At 38.4% G+C, this 22,945-nt stretch overlaps 2 long non-coding RNA genes across 6 annotated transcripts; both read left to right on the top strand.

The window, feature by feature from the left end:
- Nucleotides 1-1,884: 1,884 nt before the first annotated feature.
- LOC130014616 (uncharacterized) lies at nucleotides 1,885-4,945 on the top strand. 3 transcript variants are annotated; one of them, XR_008789490.1, is made up of 3 exons: nucleotides 1,885-2,164; nucleotides 2,396-2,477; nucleotides 3,407-3,618. It is a non-coding gene; the product is annotated as an uncharacterized LOC130014616 (long non-coding RNA). The 3 variants fall into 3 exon arrangements; XR_007632747.2 differs by lacking the exon at nucleotides 3,407-3,618 and adding an exon at nucleotides 4,739-4,945 and having other exon boundaries at nucleotides 1,894-2,164; nucleotides 2,396-2,472; XR_007632750.2 differs by having other exon boundaries at nucleotides 1,898-2,164; nucleotides 2,396-2,472.
- A 4,235-nt stretch (nucleotides 4,946-9,180) lies between these two features.
- LOC126654853 (uncharacterized) lies at nucleotides 9,181-12,271 on the top strand. 3 transcript variants are annotated; one of them, XR_008789495.1, is made up of 3 exons: nucleotides 9,181-9,489; nucleotides 9,721-9,802; nucleotides 10,733-10,944. It is a non-coding gene; the product is annotated as an uncharacterized LOC126654853 (long non-coding RNA). The 3 variants fall into 3 exon arrangements; XR_007632748.2 differs by lacking the exon at nucleotides 10,733-10,944 and adding an exon at nucleotides 12,065-12,271 and having other exon boundaries at nucleotides 9,190-9,489; nucleotides 9,721-9,797; XR_008789494.1 differs by having other exon boundaries at nucleotides 9,201-9,489; nucleotides 9,721-9,797.
- The last annotated feature ends 10,674 nt before the right edge of the window (nucleotides 12,272-22,945 follow it).

The raw sequence follows: 22,945 nt of genomic DNA, 5'->3' as shown, positions 1-22,945 counted from the left end.
CCACCGTTGCGTGACGTAGAGGTGTCCGCATTATTTTATTAAACATATTAATGGTGGCGTGTGGTCTGGAGCAGGGCTGCCTATGTGTTAAGGCAAGCGAGACTTAAGTCCCTGGTTTCCATTGCTTACACGCCAGGTTTTCAGAAGGAAGCAAGGGTTGAGATAATGCGGTTTTCCAACCAGTACTTCTAAAACCAGATTTCGCTTATATTTATAATTTCAGAAATGTGTTTGCGTTAAACGAGAAAGGTTTTAACAGTGTTTTCTGAAAACGGATCGTACGCGAGGTACGATCCAGTAATAATATTTGCGAAAACTTTCTAAAGGTTCTAGGCTTGCTACGGGTTTCGGAACAACCATTCCCATTCCCTAGTGCCGGTCATGACTTGGATTAGGGTGGAATTCGGGTCGTGACAAAGGTGGTATCATAGCAACATTTGAATACTCGACCATACGAAGTACTGTTGTTGATACTGTCAAGTATGTTATGTTAGGAGTTGTATGAATTCTTAGTAGACTATTGCAGCAACATAGGATTTGAGTCATGTTTTGATCAGTTTTCAGTTGTTGAAATCATTCAGCTATAAGTAGCAACTCGTATACGTCTGAAGAGTATATGTTGATGTTTCTGTATATAGAGGACTAGGACAAGAATGATCATCTTGTTAGGCCTATATAAGAACGTATTAGAACGGCAAATAGTATAACGCGATATGAAATGTATCGAAATTTGAATTGTAAATCTTTAAAGCAGTCTCGTATGTTGAATACGAAGATGTCGATGCTACTTTATACGTTTGTAAAGTAATAGCGACTGCGCTTAAAGTAAGAGCGAGAGTACCTCGCGAATGGGGGAATCGAACATAGAAGTTAGTTACAAAAGAGACGTGAACCCACGTGCAAGAAGATATTATTGTAGTCGATCGAAGAAGAAGGGATTGATTCATAATGATTATGAATCAAGCAGTAATAAGATGGTTAGGATTGTTTGTATAAGAAATTACTCGATAAGTATATCGAGGCACTTTCATCTAAGGATAGTAATAGATAAAAGACTGTGTAACCCTAACTGTAAAGTCAACATTTAGTGAATGATTGATCATAGTATAGCAGTGAAAGTGTGGAAGGAAGAGAATGATAATTTATGAATAAGAATTGGATAAGTAGTATAAAAAGATTATGAAAATTCGAGGACGAATTTTTATAAGGGGGGAAGATTGTAATAACCTAAATGTTTGTGGTGTTACGTGTAGTGCCACGAGGCATAACCATAAAGATTAAGAACGAGAATATCGAATTAGGGTTGGATAATAAGGACTTAGACCGAAGCGGGTCTATTGGAATTATCGTAGAATAATAATTTAAATGGAAAATTATTATGCGATAAATTGGATTTAATCGAGACAAAAAAAAGGAGGAATAAAATAAAATAAGTTGGAAAGTCAGAGCGAATAATATTCACGCCAAGGTCCGTGAAATATTATTAATAAACGATCGTCAAAATTTCGTAAGTATACGAAATCGTTTTAGAAGATAGTTTGACGATTAGTTAAGAATAAGGATTAAAGTGCAAATTAGCCACTTTAAGGACTAAAGTGGACTTTTAACCACAAACTTCCGGAGGAAGTTGTGTTTTACTCTATTTTCTCAAGATAAGAAAATAATATCGATTAAGTGGTCATCGATGGTCATTAAAGTGAAATATTGGACGAAAAAGTGCAAATTAGCTCAAAATGGAAATATGAGCGTTTTTTTACCAAAATTGCCAACCTAAATTGTTGAAAAGTGATATTATAATATATGATGCTAATATTAATTATTTGGAAAATAAATAATACGGAATTCATCGAGAATCGAATAATTAAAGGATTAGTGGACTAAATTGGACGAAAGAAAAGTTAGAAGTTAGAGGTTGAGGAGGTGGCAAACTCAAGGACTAAAGGAGACTTTTGTCTCATTTATCTAAGCCACTTGCATATGAGTTTAAACTCAGCAAGCTTATCATTTTCAGCTCCCAAATTTCGTACTCCATCCTTTCTCCATGGAAGATCATCAACCAAATTTCAAAGGAGCATAACTTCTTCGTTTCTCAACGAAATTGGACGATTCTTGTGGCCACGGAACGAGAAGAAGGAGAGCTACTGATCTAGCCCTATTGTTCAAGGTAATAATCACATCTTGAGATTAGGGTTAGCGCTGTAACTTTCGGGTTTGATTAGTTAAAATGGTGATGATGATTCCAATGGTGGAAATGATGTGTATGATGAGTAAATTGATGATTTAAGTTAAGTCTAATGGTTGTTTTGATGTAGGATGAAAGTTTTGAATTGTGTGTGATGTATATGTTAAGGGTTTTGAGGATTTATTTGGGGATTTTATGTGTTGATGATTATAGGTGTTCTTGAGTTGAATTGAAGCAAAGTTGATGGTGAATTTGAGCTTGAAGTGTTTGGCCATGATCAACAATCCAAGGTGAGGTCGAATTCTAGAATTTATCTATGTTTTGATTGATATTTTGGATGAGTTTGATGGCTTAGGATTTACTTTTGCTATGATAATGATGATGGTTAATAAGTTGGTGTTTTGACCATTGAAATTGTGTTGTTATTGAATGCAATTTGACTTGAAAATGGGCAAGGGTTTCGGCCCCTAAACTTGATGGATGAAGTGATGATCAAATGTTGGATTCATTCTTTAATGTGAGTTAATTAGAGCTGAAACAAGTTGAGTTTAATTGATTAAGGTGATGGTGAAGTTTGATGAAAAAAAATGATGATAGTATTGGATATTAATGAATGATTTAGGTTGTGTTAGTTTGATGAAACTTAGCTATGAATTATGATTGATAATTGAAGTATTTAGAGGCTGGATTGAATTGGTGTTAGAGGTCTGAAATTGTTAGGTTTAGTTTCAACACGAAATAGTTACGAAACGAGTCGGCGAAAATTAGTTTGACGATTGGCAGAATTTTGTACTGCAGAATAGAGGTATTGTGAGAGCAATATCTCGAGTTTTATAACTCGGAATCAAGTTCCGTTTATTGGCACGAAAACTTTGAGATGTTACCTACAATTGTCCAGGTTTAAGTTTTCTCTAATTCTGCCTGTAAGATAATCAAATTGAGCAAAACATTTTATTGCTCAGAGCAGGTCTGCAGTTTTAGGACAGCCCTATGTAAAAACCTTATGGGCTAGATTCCGACACCTTCGGGTGCGAATTTCATTCCGAGACCTAAATAAAAGTTGTAGACGACATTCCGAACTTTAAGAATGTCAATTTTGTTTTGGGGTCGGACTATTTTTAGATAAGAATTTGGTTAGCCGAAGTAGACTAGAAAATTAGCTTTTTGATAAATTAGTTATACTTATAAATTTTATTAATTCGTAGTGTTATCGAATTTGCGTAGACTCGACGAAGCGACTATCGACAAGGCTTGAGGGGAACGGATCGAGGTGTCTTCGTGTTTATTTAAAGATTATGGATAGCAAGTGGTGAGTACACTTTAAATTACTCGTCAATATTCATAAAGCCGCATATTTTATTACGAAAGGCTATATGAATATTTATATATTTGAAATGTTTGTTTTTAAAAATGTATACGTATGTGTGTTTCGAAAATGATGTTTTATCGTATTTTGATATTTTGACAATAACATAAAGAAATGAAAAGAATATATATATGTTTAAACACAGGGGATGGGTAAAGTAATATAATGTGAACCGAACCAAATATAAATAAAAAGAATATAGTACATTCCTATATGTACTATTATGCAAATATTTATAAAGAAACTTAGTACGTTCATATACGTACTATTAATCATAACAAATACCCATATGTGCGTTTGTTATTAATGTATGTTGTAGAGTGTTTTGTGCATGTCATGGTCCATAAAGGATCAATACAACAGAACGAAAAATACAAAATCAACTGGAAACGTAAAATGAGAATTGTACTATGGTACACCCAATAATAAGAACTAAGATACGAGGTTAAACTCGGTAGAACTATCCCGTGACCCGTATCTCATTCATTCTCGATAATAGTCCTCGGGACTCATACGAAATAAAAAGTGAGTATACATCGAGAAATTGTACGAAATAAGATCGCGAAGTAATACGGAACAAACACTCCTATTAAATGTCAATAGGAATTATATGAATCGACAGTTAAGTTCAAAAGACTTGCAGGGTGCAGAGTCCGAATGCAGACACGAAGGTAACTCGGTTGAACTATCTCGGGACCTGTGTCTGGTGAGTAACTCGGTTGAACTATCTCGGGACTCACAACTTGGGATTAAGCAGTGGCATGAGTAACTCGGTCGAACTATCTCGGGACTGTGTCACATGGTTGAAGGTAACTCGGTTAAACTATCTCGGGACCCAACCATAAGGATCAAGTCACAAGAGACTTGCCAGTGATTTAATTCGATTTAGAATCATAATGATATAACCTAAGATTTAAGATTCGATCGAAAACTATTGCAACAAACGAGAAAGAAAAATATCAATACCATAATAAGAAACCAAAGATGTCAAATACGTATAAACTATAAATTTATGGAATAAACAAAGAGTTATGAAGGAAAGTAAAGAGGATATTCAATTTGATTTCAAAAGGGTATTTTCTATATATAAAATGGATTTTTAACGGTTTTAACCCTTTCTACAATATTGCGTGTAATTTGGTGAACTCACTCAGTTTTATACTGACCCCGTTGCTCCTCCCATTTTTCAGGGATAGCATGATATGATTTGAAGAGTCAATCTTCCGAAGTTCTAATTCTCGGAAGTGATTTGTACAAGAAAAAAAAAAGAATGTTTTCATTCTAGCAGTCCGCAGTAGTCTAGAATTTGTTAACTATAATTTTGTATAACGCGTTTTAACTCTGATATTATTTGTAAATGGGGTCACATGTATTTTAATATATGAAATATGTTTTAATTTGCGAAAAATTTACACAGGTTTTTAGGCTTGCTACGGGATTTGGAGCTACCACTCCCATTCCCTAGCGCTGGTCGCGGCTCGAGAAATCGGGTCGTGACAAAGGTGGTATCAAAGCAATGGTTTAGTGTTCCTAGGCCATTGTTCTTTTGTGATCGAGGTATCGCAACGAGTCAATTACTTCCTAGGAACTACTGCGGATTATAGGGATTTCCAGTCATGTCTTTTGAACGTTATCATCTTTTTCATCGATTTTTCAAACGTTTTACAAATACATCCCCTCATATATGTGCTATTAGGAGTCGAGTTAGGAGTGTGCATGAGCATAAATTATGTTTTGTGTTTACTCGAGTAAGCAATACACTTTCGAGTATTTATAGTTTGCGAAGAGTTATATACTCTCGAGACTCATATGAGTAAGAATATCGTTATGGACTATGATTGAATTAATTGATTGGATAGTATATGAATGATGAGATATGCGACGTGCTGCAAAACGCGATCACTCAGAAGAGTGATATGCTCACAGGTATGTACACCTGTGATAACATATACGATATGTGAAATGTGTGTTTGTGATTGGTTGTTATTTATAGAACTTGCGATTATTGATTATATGCTGCTTAATTTTGCTAAGTCTATAGCGAGCGGAATGCTCGCGAGACTTAAAATATGCGAATTAGCCGAAGAAAATCTAGGTGACACTGATTTTCTTGAGATTTGATCAGCATAGGCTGTTTATAGATATGCGTAGAGTATGAATAGAACATGTTATGACTAGTATGTACAATATTTTAAGGAATTCATCGGGATTCCTTTATATATCCGCCATACTAAGAACAAAGAGCTATTCGAACGTGTGCCATGGCACAGTAAGTGCATAAGGCCCCGAGATGGAGCCAGAAGTAACGAAAGAAAATGTAAACCACTCCATTTGGCCGGTAGAGGCCAGGGATAAGACGGAGCTTAGAGGAACCTAGTATTGACAAAGTGAGAATGTACAGGCACCAGGAGTGCCGTAACAACCCAGCGATGATAGTAATCAGTTAATAATAGGAGTAACTGATATGCAGAGTTTTATGCTAATAATAAGATAGTGATACAAGGACAGTATCAATATGAAGAGGAAAGATGCAAGGTAGAGATCTGATATTGGCATAAATGAAGTTAAGATTAAAGGAGTTTGGTGGATTGAACGATGTGTTAGATTTTCTAGACGGAGCGGAGCTAATTGCTCGTAATCTTCAAGTGGACAAAGGATAAACGGTAAAATCAATAGAGGTATCGATGAAAGGTTCAACCAAAGATTGTGTTCGATAAGTAATTGGACCGATAAAGGGTCAAACAATATGGATGGAGTTAGTGACCCGATTTAGGTAATTCTTTTTACTGTTTGCTTTGATTAAGGACAAGCAAGAAAAGCAAATATCGTTAACTCGAGGAGACAAACTAGTCCAAAGATAGGTTATCGAGTTTGATAGATTAAGTGGATTCGCTCACGACTTAATGATAGATTAAGTGTGAGTCTATACAAGAATCGTGGAAGGATTAGGACCTCAATCTATGGAAAGACTGACACAGACTGATAAAGAGAAGTTATTCAGCTTGTCAACAGTGTTAGACAATTAGAAAATGCACTAGTCCATTCTGAAGAAGGTCAAATAAGAAGTAAATATATGAAGTATGAATATCACATGTTTGGATAAATGAGTAAGATGTTAATGATAAGCATAGCCCAAGAGTTAATGCTATAGTTAATAGTAACCTAAAGGACGAATTCGCCTTGTTGCGAATAGTAAGGATACAGTGAGAAGGGAAGCAAAGTCTAAAGAAGACTTATGCAAATAAGTTATGAGATGCCAAAGAGCATTCTAGCAAGATAGTGATCAATATGATGATGATATCGTGAAGATTATAAAGGATGTTAGTAAGTGCCATAAGAATTGGAAAACTTCTCTGCATGAGTAAGAAGATAGACAAGAGTAAATGGAAGAGAGTTGATTAACAGACCCGAGAGTCAATAATCAAGATAAGTAATAGGCATGGAAGTAGAGACATTGCCAAAGGCAACACATGACAAGAAGAGTTGAATGAATTGAGAAACTCATCGAGAATGAGTAAACGAAGTGTATCACATAGACCAGAAGATATGATGAAAGTTAATACGAAGAATATAATAGGAGATGATCGAGAAGAATGATAAAAGTGAAAAGACGGAAAGGCTATGCAGCTAGCACTATTAGCTCGTCGTTGGAACAAGGAAGTTCCAACTTTGCAAGTTCCATACACTCGCAATGACGGATGTATGTTGCCAGTAAGGAGAACAAAGTCAATACACGAGGGATGCAACATCCCATGTGATAGGATACAACAGGTGACACAAACCAACCATCCCCTTAAAGACGGAGTTTGTCGCGGCAATTTCTAGTTAGACACAACCAATAGACCGTATAGTAGAAGCGAACGTCATGAAGTCCAAACGCTAGAAGCTCAATAGCGATTAAACCTTTTGAGCTAGTCTAGTGTAAACATGAACGCTTAGGACGTACTTTTCGAACGACGTCGAAAGCGGACAAGTAGAAATACATCTTTTTGTATGCAAAAGATGTACATAGATTGCGAACAATAGTACGATAAATGATAAGAACGAGTAGTTATACAAAGTCTAATGTCAAAGAAACTTACGTAAACCCCGTTTTATGAAAAGAAAAGTATTTGATCGAAATAAAATATTTTGAAAAGACATAATTGTGCCCGGACACGAATCATAAAAACATCGCATTGACACGAATAGAATTGCATCACTACATCGATATTGCATTCACTACTAGGACATGCATCATATACATTGTGTATGTCTGGAAATGAAAAAGAGGAGTGTCATTGCAACTCTTGTGATGAGAGAAGTCATCACACCGGTGCACAATTATGACATGATTTGAGAAATGAAAAGTATCGTGGTTTTAAACGGATGAGTTTTCAAACGTAAGTAAGCTCAGACAGGGACTCTGTATATAGAGGACTAGGACAAGACTGATCATCTTGTTAGGCCTATATAAGAACGTATTAGAACGGCAAATAGTATAACGCGATATGAAATGTATCAAAATTTGAATTGTAAATCTTTAAAGCAGTCTCGTATGTTGAATACGAAGATGTCGATGCTACTTTATACGTTTGTAAAGTAATAGCGACTGCGCTTAAAGTAAGAGCGAGAGTACCTCGAGAATGGGGGAATCGAACATAGAAGTTAGTTACAAAAGAGACGTGAACCCACGTGCTAGAAGATATTATTGTAGTCGATCGAAGAAGAAGGGATTGATTCATAATGATTATGAATCAAGCAGTAATAAGATGGTTAGGATTGTTTGTATAAGAAATTACTCGATAAGTATATCGAGGTACTTTCATCTAAGGATAGTAATAGATAAAAGACTGTGTAACCCTAACTGTAAAGTCAACATTTAGTGAATGATTGATCATAGTATAGCAGTGAAAGTGTGGAAGGAAGAGAATGATAATTTATGAATAAGAATTGGATAAGTAGTATAAAAAGATTATGAAAATTCGAGGACGAATTTTTATAAGGGGGGAAGATTGTAATAACCTAAATGTTTGTGGTGTTACGTGTAGTGCCACGAGGCATAACCTTAAAGATTAAGAACGAGAATATCGGATTAGGGTTGGATAATAAGGACTTAGACCGAAGCGGGTCTATTGGAATTATCGTAGAATAATAATTTAAATGGAAAATTATTATGCGATAAATTGGATTTAATCGAGACAAAAAAAAGGAGGAATAAAATAAAATAAGTTGGAAAGTCAGAGCGAATAATATTCACGCCAAGGTCCGTGAAATATTATTAATAAACGATCGTCAAAATTTCGTAAGTATACGAAATCGTTTTAGAAGATAGTTTGACGATTAGTTAAGAATAAGGATTAAAGTGCAAATTAGCCACTTTAAGGACTAAAGTGGACTTTTAACCACAAACTTCCGGAGGAAGTTGTGTTTTACTCTATTTTCTCAAGATAAGAAAATAATATCGATTAAGTGGTCATCGATGGTCATTAAAGTGAAATATTGGACGAAAAAGTGCAAATTAGCTCAAAATGGAAATATGAGCGTTTTTTTACCAAAATTGCCAACCTAAATTGTTGAAAAGTGATATTATAATATATGATACTAATATTAATTATTTGGAAAATAAATAATACGGAATTCATCGAGAATCGAATAATTAAAGGATTAGTGGACTAAATTGGACGAAAGAAAAGTTAGAAGTTAGAGGTTGAGGAGGTGGCAAACTCAAGGACTAAAGGAGACTTTTGTCTCATTTATCTAAGCCACTTGCATATGAGTTTAAACTCAGCAAGCTTATCATTTTCAGCTCCCAAATTTCGTACTCCATCCTTTCTCCATGGAAGATCATCAACCAAATTTCAAAGGAGCATAACTTCTTCGTTTCTCAACGAAATTGGACGATTCTTGTGGCCACGGAACGAGAAGAAGGAGAGCTACTGATCTAGCCCTATTGTTCAAGGTAATAATCACATCTTGAGATTAGGGTTAGCGCTGTAACTTTCGGGTTTGATTAGTTAAAATGGTGATGATGATTCCAATGGTGGAAATGATGTGTATGATGAGTAAATTGATGATTTAAGTTAAGTCTAATGGTTGTTTTGATGTAGGATGAAAGTTTTGAATTGTGTGTGATGTATATGTTAAGGGTTTTGAGGATTTATTTGGGGATTTTATGTGTTGATGATTATAGGTGTTCTTGAGTTGAATTGAAGCAAAGTTGATGGTGAATTTGAGCTTGAAGTGTTTGGCCATGATCAACAATCCAAGGTGAGGTCGAATTCTGAAATTTATCTATGTTTTGATTGATATTTTGGATGAGTTTGATGGCTTAGGATTTACTTTTGCTATGATAATGATGATGGTTAATAAGTTGGTGTTTTGACCATTGAAATTGTGTTGTGATTGAATGCAATTTGACTTGAAAATGGGCAAGGGTTTCGGCCCCTAAACTTGATGGATAAAGTGATGATCAAATGTTGGATTCATTCTTTAATGTGAGTTAATTAGAGCTGAAACAAGTTGAGTTTAATTGATTAAGGTGATGGTGAAGTTTGATGAAAAAAAAATGATGATAGTATTGGATATTAATGAATGATTTAGGTTGTGTTAGTTTGATGAAACTTAGCTACGAATTATGATTGATAATTGAAGTATTTAGAGGCTGGATTGAATTGGTGTTAGAGGTCTGAAATTGTTAGGTTTAGTTTCAACACGAAATAGTTACGAAACGAGTCGGCGAAAATTAGTTTGACGATTGGCAGAATTTTGTACTGCAGAATAGAGGTATTGTGAGAGCAATATCTCGAGTTTTATAGCTCGGAATCAAGTTCCGTTTATTGGCACAAAAACTTTGAGATGTTACCTACAATTGTCCAGGTTTAAGTTTTCTCTAATTCTGCCTCTAAGATAATCAAATTGAGCAAAACATTTTATTGCTCAGAGCAGGTCTGCAGTTTTAGGACAGCCCTATGTAAAAACCTTATGGGCTAGATTCCGACACCTTCGGGTGCGAATTTCATTCCGAGACCTAAATAAAAGTTGTAGACGACATTCCGAACTTTAAGAATGTCAATTTTTTTTTGGGGTCGGACTATTTTTAGATAAGAATTTGGTTAGCCGAAGTAGACTAGAAAATTAGCTTTTTGATAAATTAGTTATACTTATAAATTTTATTAATTCGTAGTGTTATCGAATTTGCGTAGACTCGACGAAGCGACTATCGACAAGGCTTGAGGGGAACGGATCGAGGTGTCTTCGTGTTTATTTAAAGATTATGGATAGCAAGTGGTGAGTACACTTTAAATTACTCGTCAATATTCATAAAGCCGCATATTTTATTACGAAAGGCTATATGAATATTTATATATTTGAAATGTTTGTTTTTAAAAATGTATACGTATGTGTGTTTCGAAAATGATGTTTTATCGTATTTTTCTATTTTGACAATAACATAAAGAAATGAAAAGAATATATATATGTTTAAACACAGGGGATGGGTAAAGTAATATAATGTGAACCGAACCAAATATAAATAAAAAAAATATAGTACATTCCTATATGTACTATTATGCAAATATTTATAAAGAAACTTAGTACGTTCATATACGTACTATTAATCATAACAAATACCCATATGTGCGTGTGTTATTAATGTATGTTGTAGAGTGTTTTGTGCATGTCATGGTCCATAAAGGATCAATACAACAGAACGAAAAATACAAAATCAACTGGAAACGTAAAATGAGAATGGTACTATGGTACACCCAATAATAAGAACTAAGATACGAGGTTAAACTCGGTAGAACTATCCCGGGACCCGTATCTCATTCATTCTCGATAATAGTCCTCGGGACTCATATGAAATAAAAAGTGAGTATACATCGAGAAATTGTACGAAATAAGATCGCGAAGTAATACAAAACAAACACTCGTATTAAATGTCAATAGGAATTATATGAATCGACAGTTAAGTTCAAAAGACTTGCAGGGTGCAGAGTCCGAATGCAGACACGAAGGTAACTCGGTTGAACTATCTCGGGACCTGTGTCTGGTGAGTAACTCGGTTGAACTATCTCGGAACTCACAACTTGGGATTAAGTAGTGGCATGAGTAACTCGGTCGAACTATCTCGGGACTGTGTCACATGGTTGAAGGTAACTCGGTTGAACTATCTCGGGACCCAACCATAAGGATCCAGTCACAAGAGACTTGCCAGTGATTTAATTCGATTTAGAATCATAATGATATAACCTAAGATTTAAGATTCGATCGAAAACTATTGCAACAAACGAGAAAGAAAAATATCAATACCATAATAAGAAACCAAAGATGTCAAATACGTATAAACTATAAATTTATGGAATAAACAAAGAGTTATGAAGGAAAGTAAAGAGGATATTCAATTTGATTTCAAAAGGGTATTTTCTATATATAAAATGGATTTTTAACGGTTTTAACCCTTTCTGCAATATTGCGTGTAATTTGGTGAACTCACTCAGTTTTATACTGACCCCGTCGCTCCTCCCATTTTTCAGGGATAGCATGATATGATTTGAAGAGTCAATCTTCCGAAGTTCTAATTCTCGGAAGTGATTTGTACAAGAAAAAAAAAAGAATGTTTTCATTCTAGCAGTCCGCAGTAGTCTAGAATTTGTTAACTATAATTTTGTATAACGCGTTTTAACTCTGATATTATTTGTAAATGGGGTCACATGTATTTTAATATATGAAATATGTTTTAATTTGCGAAAAATTTACACAGGTTTTTAGGCTTGCTACGGGATTTGGAGCTACCACTCCCATTCCCTAGCGCTGGTCGCGGCTCGAGAAATCGGGTCGTGGCTTATCCAAAAATACGTCGGGGCTTAGGAACGTCATGCTTCCCGAACTACTGGTCCAGCTGCTTCTTGCCTCGCCGGATCTAAAACAAAATTTAAAACATTTGACTTGTGTCAGAATCCTATTCTAAGATTGACTCTAGACTCAAGACTCGACACGCCAAACTCTCATTAACCGTCGTGCTTCTCACGTAAATTCCGACAAACGGTATCTAACTCGTTTACGGATCGAACACCACTTTTAACTCAATTCTCTTTTTAACCTCGTCTGGTTATCGCTTCTAATTAATTGATAACTAATCAAATATTAATCGATTTCAATTTTCGATATGCGCGTATTATAAATTTTCCTTAAAACGGGTCGATAGGCGAAAACACTGTGCGTACGCGCGTCTGCCTGTGCGATTGCACAGGGGACTGTGCGTCCGCACAGTCACCTGACTGTGCGTTCGCACAGTATGACTGTGACTGTGCGTTCGCACAGTTCGGCTGTGCGACGCACAGCCACGTGCTTTTTCCTGGGGTCGATTTCCGACGAGCTCCAACACGCCAAAACGCTCAAAACGTATCCAAAACGCTAATTTTAACCTCGAAACATTCAAATTCAATCCTATAATCGATAAAACGATAAAATCGTTTCGTGGCCTAAAACTTTGAATCGATGTAACTCAAAATATATCCAACGAAACGATAAAACGTCAAGCTTACCGTGATTACCCGTTGAAATACGATCGTTTGGAGTTATAGAACGTCGGAAACAGACGAGAAACGGAAACCGCGCGACGAAACGTACGTTATCGCCGTTTAAGGATCGAGAGAAATGAAGGTTCTGTAACCTTCATAAGGAAGGTTTGATATATATATATACAATCCGGCTAAATTGCACTTTGATCCTTGAAACTTTTCAAAAGTTTCAATTTAGTCCATAACCTATTCGCGTTCAAATTTTAAACGGTCTCCGATCGACTCGAAACTTTTACCACTAATAATATATATTATTTCGCGGGCTTTGGCGAAATAATTATCATTACGGGATTTATAATTTATTTTATATTAATTTTCAAAGTTATTTCCTCAAATCCCGCTAATTGACTTATTCAAATTTATTCTAAATTCCCGATATAATTAAATTAAATTATTCTTAATTTAATTTATGAAAATCTCGACACGTGGCACGACGTAATTACCTTAAAATATTTTGGGGTATTACATTCACCCCCCCTTAAAATAAATTCGTTCTCGAATTTAAAATTTAGCCACGTACCTTGAGTAAATAGATATGAGTACTTCTGCCTCATATCCTCATCTGTCTCCCACATACACTCTTCTATGGACTGACTCCTCCATAGGACTTTCACCATTGGAATTCTCTTTGTTCGCAGTTGTCGTATATGCGTGTCGACAATCTGCACTGGCCGTTCTTCGTATGTTAGCTCCTCGCCCACGTCCACTACTTGTGGTTGAATTATTCGAGAAGGGTCTGGTACATATTTCCGGAGCATGGAAATATGGAAGACAGGATGAACTTGCGACATTTCTAGTGGAAAATCCTGTTTGTAGGCGACTGAGCCTATACGTTCTATAATTTGATAAGGTCCGACATATCTCGGAGCCAACTTGCCCTTCTTTCCGAAGCAAATCACTCCTTTCATTGGTGATACCTTGAGAAATACATAATCTCCGATCTGAAATTCGATGTCTTTCCTCTTGGGGTCCGCGTAACTCTTCTGTCGACTGGAAGCAGTATTCTGACGTTGCTTTATCAACGGTACTTTTTCTGACGTAATTTTGATGATTTCTGCTCCAGTGAGCTTCCGTTCACCGACTTCATCCCAACAGATAGGGGATCGACATTTACGCCCGTATAACACTTCGTATGGAGCCATCTCGATGCTCGAATGATAGCTGTTGTTGTAGGCGAATTCGACTAGAGGTAGGTACGTATCCCAACTACCTCCGAAGTCTAATACGCATAGTCGAAGCATATCTTCTAATGTGTGAATCGTCCGTTCAGACTGCCCGTCTGTCTGAGGATGAAACACAGTGCTGAAGTTCAATCGCGTTCCTAACGCGTCTTGTAAGCTCTTCCAGAAATGAGAGGTAAATACGGAACCTCTGTCTGAAACAATTGACACGGGGACTCCGTGTAGGCTCACGATCTTGTCGATATACTCTTGAGCTAACTTTGCTGCTGAATACGTCGTCTTAATAGGTATGAAGTGCGCTGACTTCGTCAAACGATCCACGATTACCCAAATGGAATCAAAACCTTTCTGCGTCTTGGGCAATCCAACTACGAAGTCCATCGTGATTTGCTCCCACTTCCACTCTGGAATGGGTAATGGCTGAAGAAATCCATAAGGTCGCTGATGCTCCAGCTTGACTTGTTGACAAGTCGGACATTTAGCCACAAACTCCGCGATGTCTTCCTTCATTTCGCTCCACCAGTACGTTGTCTTGATGTCATGGTACATCTTTGTGGAACCAGGATGAACGCTATACATCGTTCCATGAGTCTCTTCCATAATCTTCTATCTCAAGTTGTCAATGTCTGGTACACACATTCGATCGCCATATTTTAGTATTCCGTTGATGAAACTGAAATCTTGACTCTTTCCTTGTTGAACTTCCTCAATTAGATGCTTTAATTGAGGGTCATCTGCTTGCAATTCTTTGATCTGATCTATCAACGTCGATCGTATCGTTAGCTGAGCCATTAGGTGTCCGAGAGATGAAATCTCGAACTCAATCCCTTGGCTAAACATCGTATGAATCTCGTTAATTAATGGTACCGCCATGTTGTTGTAACGTGCGCGAGACTTCCTGCCGACTTCCTGCTTAAGGCATCTGCCACCATGTTGGCCTTGCCTGGATGGTATTGTACCGTGCAGTCGTAATCTTTTAATAGCTCCATCCATCTTTGTTGTCTGAGATTTAACTCTCGTTGATCGAAAATGTACTTCAAGCTTTTATGATCTGTAAAGATCTCGCACCTGGCGTCGTATAAATAATGTCTCCAAATATTCAGCGCAAAAATGACCTGCAAGCTCTAGATCATGCGTCGGATAATTTGTTTCGTGCTTCTTAAGCTGTTGCGAAGCGTATGCAATTACTCGATCGTGTTGCATAAGGACGCATCCTAGTCCAACTCTTGACGCATCGCAGTATACTGTGAATCATTCTGTTCCTTCTGGTAATGCTAAGACTGGTGCCGTCGTTAGACACTCTTTCAGTTTCAGAAAACTGAGTTCACACTGATCCGTCCAGTTGAACTTTGCGTTCTTTTGAGTTAGCTTCGTCAAAGGTGCATCGATCTTTGAGAAGTCCTGTACAAATCGTCTGTAGTATCCCGCTAAACCAAGGAAACTTCTAACCTCCGTAACTGATTCAGGCCGCTTCCATTCTATCACAGCTTCGATCTTCTTTGGGTCAACCTTAATGCCGCTTTGTGAAACCACATGACCTAAGAAAGCCACTTCCGTTAGCCAAAATTCACATTTCGAGAATTTGGCGTAAAGCTGGTGCTCTCTTAGCGTCTGCAGTACTATCCGCAAATGCTGAGCGTGCTCTTCTTCTGCACGTGAATAAATCAGAATGTCGTCGATAAACACAATTACGAACCGATCTAAGTACGGTTTGAATATTCTATTCATCAAGTCCATGAAGGCTGCTGGGGCGTTCGTCAATCCGAATGACATAACAAGAAATTCGTAATGACCGTATCGAGTTCAAAAAGCAGTCTTCTGAACATCATCATCGCGAATATTCAATTGATGATAGCCTGATCTCAGGTCGATCTTAGAGAAATACTTTGCTCCTTGTAACTGATCGAATAAATCGTCGATTCTAGGTAACAGATACTTATTCTTGATCGTCACCTTGTTCAGCTGTCGATAATCGATACATAGTCGAAGCGATCCATCTTTCTTTTTCACGAACAACACTGGTGCACCCCATGGGGATACACTCGGTCTAATGAAACCGCGATCAAATAACTCTTTTAGTTGATCTTTTAGCTCTTTGAGCTCTGCTGGCGCCATTCGATAAGGAGGTATCGATATCGGCTTTGTGCCAGGAGCCAATTCGATACAAAATTCAATCTCACGATCTAGGGGTAATCCAGGTAATTCCTCTGGAAAAACGTCTGGATATTCTGACACCACTGGTACGTCGATTAAATTTACACTTTTCTTCTCCACGTCTCGTACTATGGCTAAGAATCATTGACACACCTTCCTTAACATGTGACAAGCTTTAATAGCTGAGATAATACTCGTAGGAGATTCCATCTTGTCACCCTGAATTGAAACCGCTTCAATTCCAGGCGTGTTAAACGTCACCGTCTTCTTCCGGCAATCCACATTGGCGTAGTGCTGAGCTAGCCAATCCATTCCTAATATAACGTCAAAAGCTAATACCTCGAGTAGAATCAAATCAACTAACAAATCTCGTCCTTGAACTCTTACAGGACAAGACGGATAAACGATACTAACTTCTACACTCTCTCCGACTGGGGTAGCTACTGACAAAGGATTCCTAAGGTACGCTGGTTGCACTCCTAACTTGCTCGCAAAACTAGGCGAAACAAAAGAATGCGTAGCGCCCGGATCAAATAAAATTAATGCGTCGAAGCGATAGGAAAGGTACCTTGCACCACAGCATTGGAAGCCTGAGCCTCCTGAGGATTTAGTGCAAAGACCCTAGCCTGACTTCCGCCAGCCTGCGAAGTCTGATCAGAGAAACTTTCATTTGCCTAGCGCCGTCGATCAGTTGTACTAGGGTTCTTCCGATATCAGACGTCAGACTCACAAAGTCAGCTCCTAGACCCTCTACAAATCTCGAGTTCACTCTAACTGGGTCTGCAGTCAGGTCTGGTGCAAACCTACTCACCCTGGTAAACTCCGTCACAAACTCTTGCACAGACCAATTACCTCTACTCAGGGTCAGCCACTGATTACGATAACTCTCCGTCACCGCATAAGGTAAGAAAAACTCTCTAAAACGATTCACAAATTCAGCCCAAGTCATAGTGTCCATGGTTGGCTGAATGTGCTGCTGAAACCAATCTTTCGCGGGTCCTTTCATTGACATTTCTACCATAATGATGGTGTGTCTCTCATTAGCTTGCAGGCGTCGAGCGTTACGTTCTACTTCTTCGAGGAAATCGAGAGCATCGCCTGAGCCGTCAAACTTAGTTGGCTTGAGGCGCATATAAGCCAAGACAATATCTCGATCAGTGAAAGCCACATTGCGTAGCTGTTGCTGCTGTAATTGTTCACGATGCATATTCTGCACCTCTGCCTGATTGGCTTGCATAGCTGCAATTCCCGTAAGAAACTGATTCAGATCAAAACCTACAACATTAGGTTGCTGGGCTTGCGCTTGCACTGCAGGTGCCTGCGCCTGGGCCTCTTGGCCACCACCTCCTCCGCCTTGAACAGAAGACTCATCTTGAGCTTCTGGATGGACATCATGTGCCCCTTCTATAACATTTCGTGCTGCAGCGGCAGCTCGCTCTGCTTCTTGTCTTTGGTCAGACATCCTGACCAAGACAAACAACGGTACTTAGAACCATAATCGCATATTATCGCAAACGCATATCGTATTAAACGCGCATCTCATCACATGCAAACACACACGTAAGACAGACTCACATCCTATAGGAAAAGCTAAAAGTTTTAAAAAAAATCAAACGAATACGTAACAAAGACAAGACTTGAATCCTATGTGCTGCAGTAGATTCTTAGGAAAATCAATCACTCTTCTGACATAAGCAATGGTAACTGAAACATGCTCTGATACCAACATTGTCACGACCCAATCTCAGGGCCGAGACCGGCGCTAGGGAATGGGAGTGGTTGCTCCGAAACCCGTAGCAAGCCTAAAAACGTAAAATAATTTTTCGCAAATATAAACACGTGTCATGCAGAAGCACACATGCCAGGCATACATATCCTCTGGCAGTCTCAATTATCAAAACGCAGCTAGCGTAAAACATTTAAAACTTTAAAACATTAAAGTTATATTTACAGAAAACTATATATTACAGGCTGACTTGCAAAACACTTATCTACTGCAGCTCTAAGAGTAAAGTACTGTTTCTTTACATACTAAAAAATATAGACTTCTGGAAGTAGGATAGAAGTCCGTTGCCTCAAAGCGTCTTTATCCTGAAAGGAAATCTGTGAGGGGGTCAGTATATTGGAATATACTGAGTGAGTTCATACATTTACTAATAAGTATTCAAATAAAACATAAAACAGGAATCAATCATATGCAGCCAAATACAGGATCCGATTGAAACCGTAATCCTCAAACATGCTAAACTTATGTATTCAAAAGAAAACTTATCCAATAGTCTGACCCGGGAGTATTCACACTCTACCACGCCAGTCGCGACAATTCTCTTAATTCCAGTGGTGGGTCCAACCCACTAGATACGGGGCTCAGGTTACACTGTAACCGAGTTCACTCTCGTATCACAGTCATACATCTGACTTCAAAATTCATGTTCTTAATCGTATTCACAGCTGTATCAAATCAAAACTAGTGATCACGCAGTCCTATTGCCGCTCAATAGGTAGCACGTTCCATCAGATCAATACTGGTTTCAAATCAAGTGTATCCGCAATTCATATAAAGATTTCGAATATAAAACATGCAATTTAAACATAAAGCAATATAAAATAATTGCTTGAATAAATACTTTGAAAGCAAATTGTATAAACTCACAGAAAACGCTTATCCAAAAATACGTCGGGGCTTAGGAACGTCATGCTTCCCGAACTACTGGTCCAGCTGCTTCTTGCCTCGCCGGATCTAAAACAAATTTTAAAACATTTGACTTGTGTCAGAATCCTATTCTAAGATTGACTCTAGACTCAAGACTCGACACGCCAAACTCTCATTAACCGTCGTGCTTCTCACGTAAATTCCGACAAACGGTATCTAACTCGTTTACGGATCGAATACCACTTTTAACCTCGTCTGGTTATCGCTTCTAATTAATTGGTAACTAATCGAATATTAATCGATTTCAATTTTCGATATGCGCGTATTATAAATTTTCCTCAAAACGGGTTGATAGGCGAAAACACTGTGCGTACGCGCGTCTGCCTGTGCGATTGCACAGGGGACTGTGCGTTCGCACAGTATGACTGTGCGTTCGCACTGTCACCTGACTGTGCGTTCGCACAGTATGACTGTGCATTCGCACAGTCTCCTGACTGTGCGTTTGCACAGTTCGGCTGTGCGACGCACAGCCACGGGCTTTTGCACGGGGTCGATTTCCGACGAGCTCCAACACGCCAAAACGCTCAAAACGTATCCAAAACGCTAATTTTAAGCTCGAAACATTCAAATTCAATCCTATAATCGATAAAACGATAAAATCGTTTCGTGGCCTAAAACTTTGAATCGATGTAACTCAAAATATATCCAACGAAACGATAAAACGTCAAGCTTACCGTGATTACCCGTTGAAATACGATCGTTTGGAGTTATAGAACGTCGGAAACAGACGAGAAACGGAAACCGCGCGACGAAACGTACGTTATCGCCGTTTATGGATCGAGAGAAATGAAGGTTCTGTAACCTTCATAAGGAAGGTTTGATATATATATATACAATCCGGCTAAATTGCACTTTGATCCTTGAAACTTTTCAAAAGTTTCAATTTAGTCCATAACCTATTCGCGTCCAAATTTTAAACGGTCTCCGATCGACTCGAAACTTTTACCACTAATAATATATATTATTTCGCGGACTTTGGCGAAATAATTATCGTTACGGGATTTATAATTTATTTTATATTAATTTTCAAAGTTATTTCCTCAAATCCCGCTAATTGACTTATTCAAATTTATTCTAAATTCCCGATATAATTAAATTAAATTATTCTTAATTTAATTTATCGGATATCTCGACACGTGGCACGACGTAATTACCTTAAAATATTTTGGGGTATTACATTCACCCCCCCTTAAAATAAATTCGTCCTTGAATTTAAAATTTAGCCACGTACCTTGAGTAAATAGATATGAGTACTTCTGCCTCATATCCTCATCTGTCTCCCACGTGCACTGTTCTATGGACTGACTCCTCCATAGGACTTTCACCATTGGAATTCTCTTTGTTCGCAGTTGTCGTATATGTGTGTCGACAATCTGCACTGGCCGTTCTTTGTATGTTAGCTCCTCGCTCACGTCCACTACTTGTGGTTGAATTATTCGAGAAGGGTCTGGTACATATTTCCGGAGCATGGAAATATGGAAGACAGGATGAACTTGCGACATTTCTGGTGGCAAATCCAGTTTGTAGGCGACTGAGCCTATACGTTCTATAATTTGATAAGGTCCGACATATCTCGGAGCCAACTTGCCCTTCTTTCTGAAGCGAATCACTCCTTTCATTGGTGATACCTTGAGAAATACGTAATCTCCGATCTGAAATTCGATGTCTTTCCTCTTGGGGTCCGCGTAACTCTTCTGTCGACTGGAAGCAGTATTCAGACGTTGCTTTATCAACGGTACTTTTTCTGACGTAATTTGGATGATTTCTGCTCCAGTGAGCTTCCGTTCACCGACTTCATCCCAACAGATAGGGGATCGACATTTACGCCCGTATAACACTTCGTATGGAGCCATCTCGATGCTCGAATGATAGCTGTTGTTGTAGGCGAATTCGACTAGAGGTAGGTACGTATCCCAACTACCTCCGAAGTCTAATACGCATAGTCGAAGCATATCTTCTAACGTTTGAATCGTCCGTTCAGACTGGCCGTCTGTCTGAGGATGAAACGCAGTGCTGAAGTTCAATCGCGTTCCTAACGCGTCTTGTAAGCTCTTCCAGAAATGAGAGGTAAATACGGAACCTCTGTCTGAAACAATTGACACGGGGACTCCGTGTAGGCTCACGATCTTGTCGATATACTCTTGAGCTAACTTTGCTGCCGAATACGTCGTCTTAATAGGTATGAAGTGCGCTGACTTCGTCAAACAATCCACGATTACCCAAATGGAATCAAAACCTTTCTGCGTCTTGGGCAATCCAACTACGAAGTCTCGTGATTTGCTCCCACTTCCACTCTAGAATGGGTAATGGCTGAAGAAATCCATAAGGTCGCTGATGCTCCAGCTTGACTTGTTGACAAGTCGGATATTTAGCCACAAACTCCGCGATGTCTTCCTTCATTCCGCTCCACCAGTACGTTGTCTTGATGTCATGGTACATCTTTGTGGAACCATGATGAACGCTATACATCGTTCCATGAGTCTCTTCCATAATCTTCTGTCTCAAGTTGTCAATGTCTGGTACACACATTCGATCGCCATATTTTAGTATTCCGTTGATGATACTGAAATCTTGACTCTTTCCTTGTTGAACTTCCTCAATTAGATGCTTTAATTGAGGGTCATCTGCTTGCAATTCTTTGATCTGATCTATCAACGTCGATCGTATCGTTAGCTGAGCCATTAGGTTTCCGAGAGATGAAATCTCGAGCTCAATCCCTTGGCTAAACATTGTATGAATCTCGTTAATTAATGGTCTCCGCCATGTTGTTGTAACGTGCGCGAGACTTCCTGCCGACTTCCTGCTTAAGGCATCTGCCACCACGTTGGCCTTGCCTGGATGGTATTGTATCGTGCAGTCGTAATATTTTAATAGCTCCATCCATCTTCGCTGTCTGATATTTAACTCTCGTTGATCGAAAATGTACTTCAAGCTTTTATGATCTGTAAAGATCTCGCACGTGGCGTCGTATAAATAATGTTTCCAAATCTTCAGCGCAAAAATGACCTGCAAGCTCTAGATCATGCGTCGGATGATTTGTTTCGTGCTTCTTAAGCTGTCGCGAAGCGTATGCAATTACTCGACCGTGTTGCATAAGGACGCATCCTAGTCCAACTCTTGACCCATCGCAGTATACTGTGAATCCTTCTGTTCCTTCTGGTAATGCTAAGACTGGTGCCGTCGTTAGACACTCTTTCAGTTTCAGAAAACTGAGTTCACACTGATCCGTCCAGTTGAACTTTGCGTTCTTCTGAGTTAGCTTCGTCAAAGGTACATCGATCTTTGAGAAGTCCTGTACAAATCGTCTGTAGTATCCCGCTAAACCAAGGAAACTTCTAACCTCCGTAACTGATTCAGGCCGCTTCCATTCTATCACAGCTTCGATCTTCTTTGGGTCAACCTTAATGCCGCTTTGTGAAACCACATGACCTAAGAAAGCTACTTCCGTTAGCCAAAATTCACATTTCGAGAATTTGGCGTAAAGCTGGTGCTCTCTTAGCGTCTGTAGTACTATCCGCAAATGCTGAGCGTGCTCTTCTTCTGCACGTGAATAAATCAGAATGTCGTCGATAAACACAATTACGAACCGATCTAAGTACGGTTTGAATATTCTATTCATCAAGTCCATGAAGGCTGCTGGGGCGTTCGTCAATCCGAATGACATAACAAGAAATTCGTAATGACCGTATCAAGTTCAAAAAGCAGTCTTCTGAACATCATCATCGCGAATCTTCAATTGATGATAGCCTGATCTCAGGTCGATCTTAGAGAAATACTTTGCTCCTT

This window comes from Mercurialis annua, linkage group LG7 (genome assembly GCF_937616625.2).
Source record: "Mercurialis annua linkage group LG7, ddMerAnnu1.2, whole genome shotgun sequence".
NCBI lineage: Eukaryota > Viridiplantae > Streptophyta > Magnoliopsida > Malpighiales > Euphorbiaceae > Mercurialis > Mercurialis annua.
The sequence above is the reverse complement of the archived record's forward strand: the minus strand, read 5'-3'. Positions and strand labels throughout refer to the sequence as shown.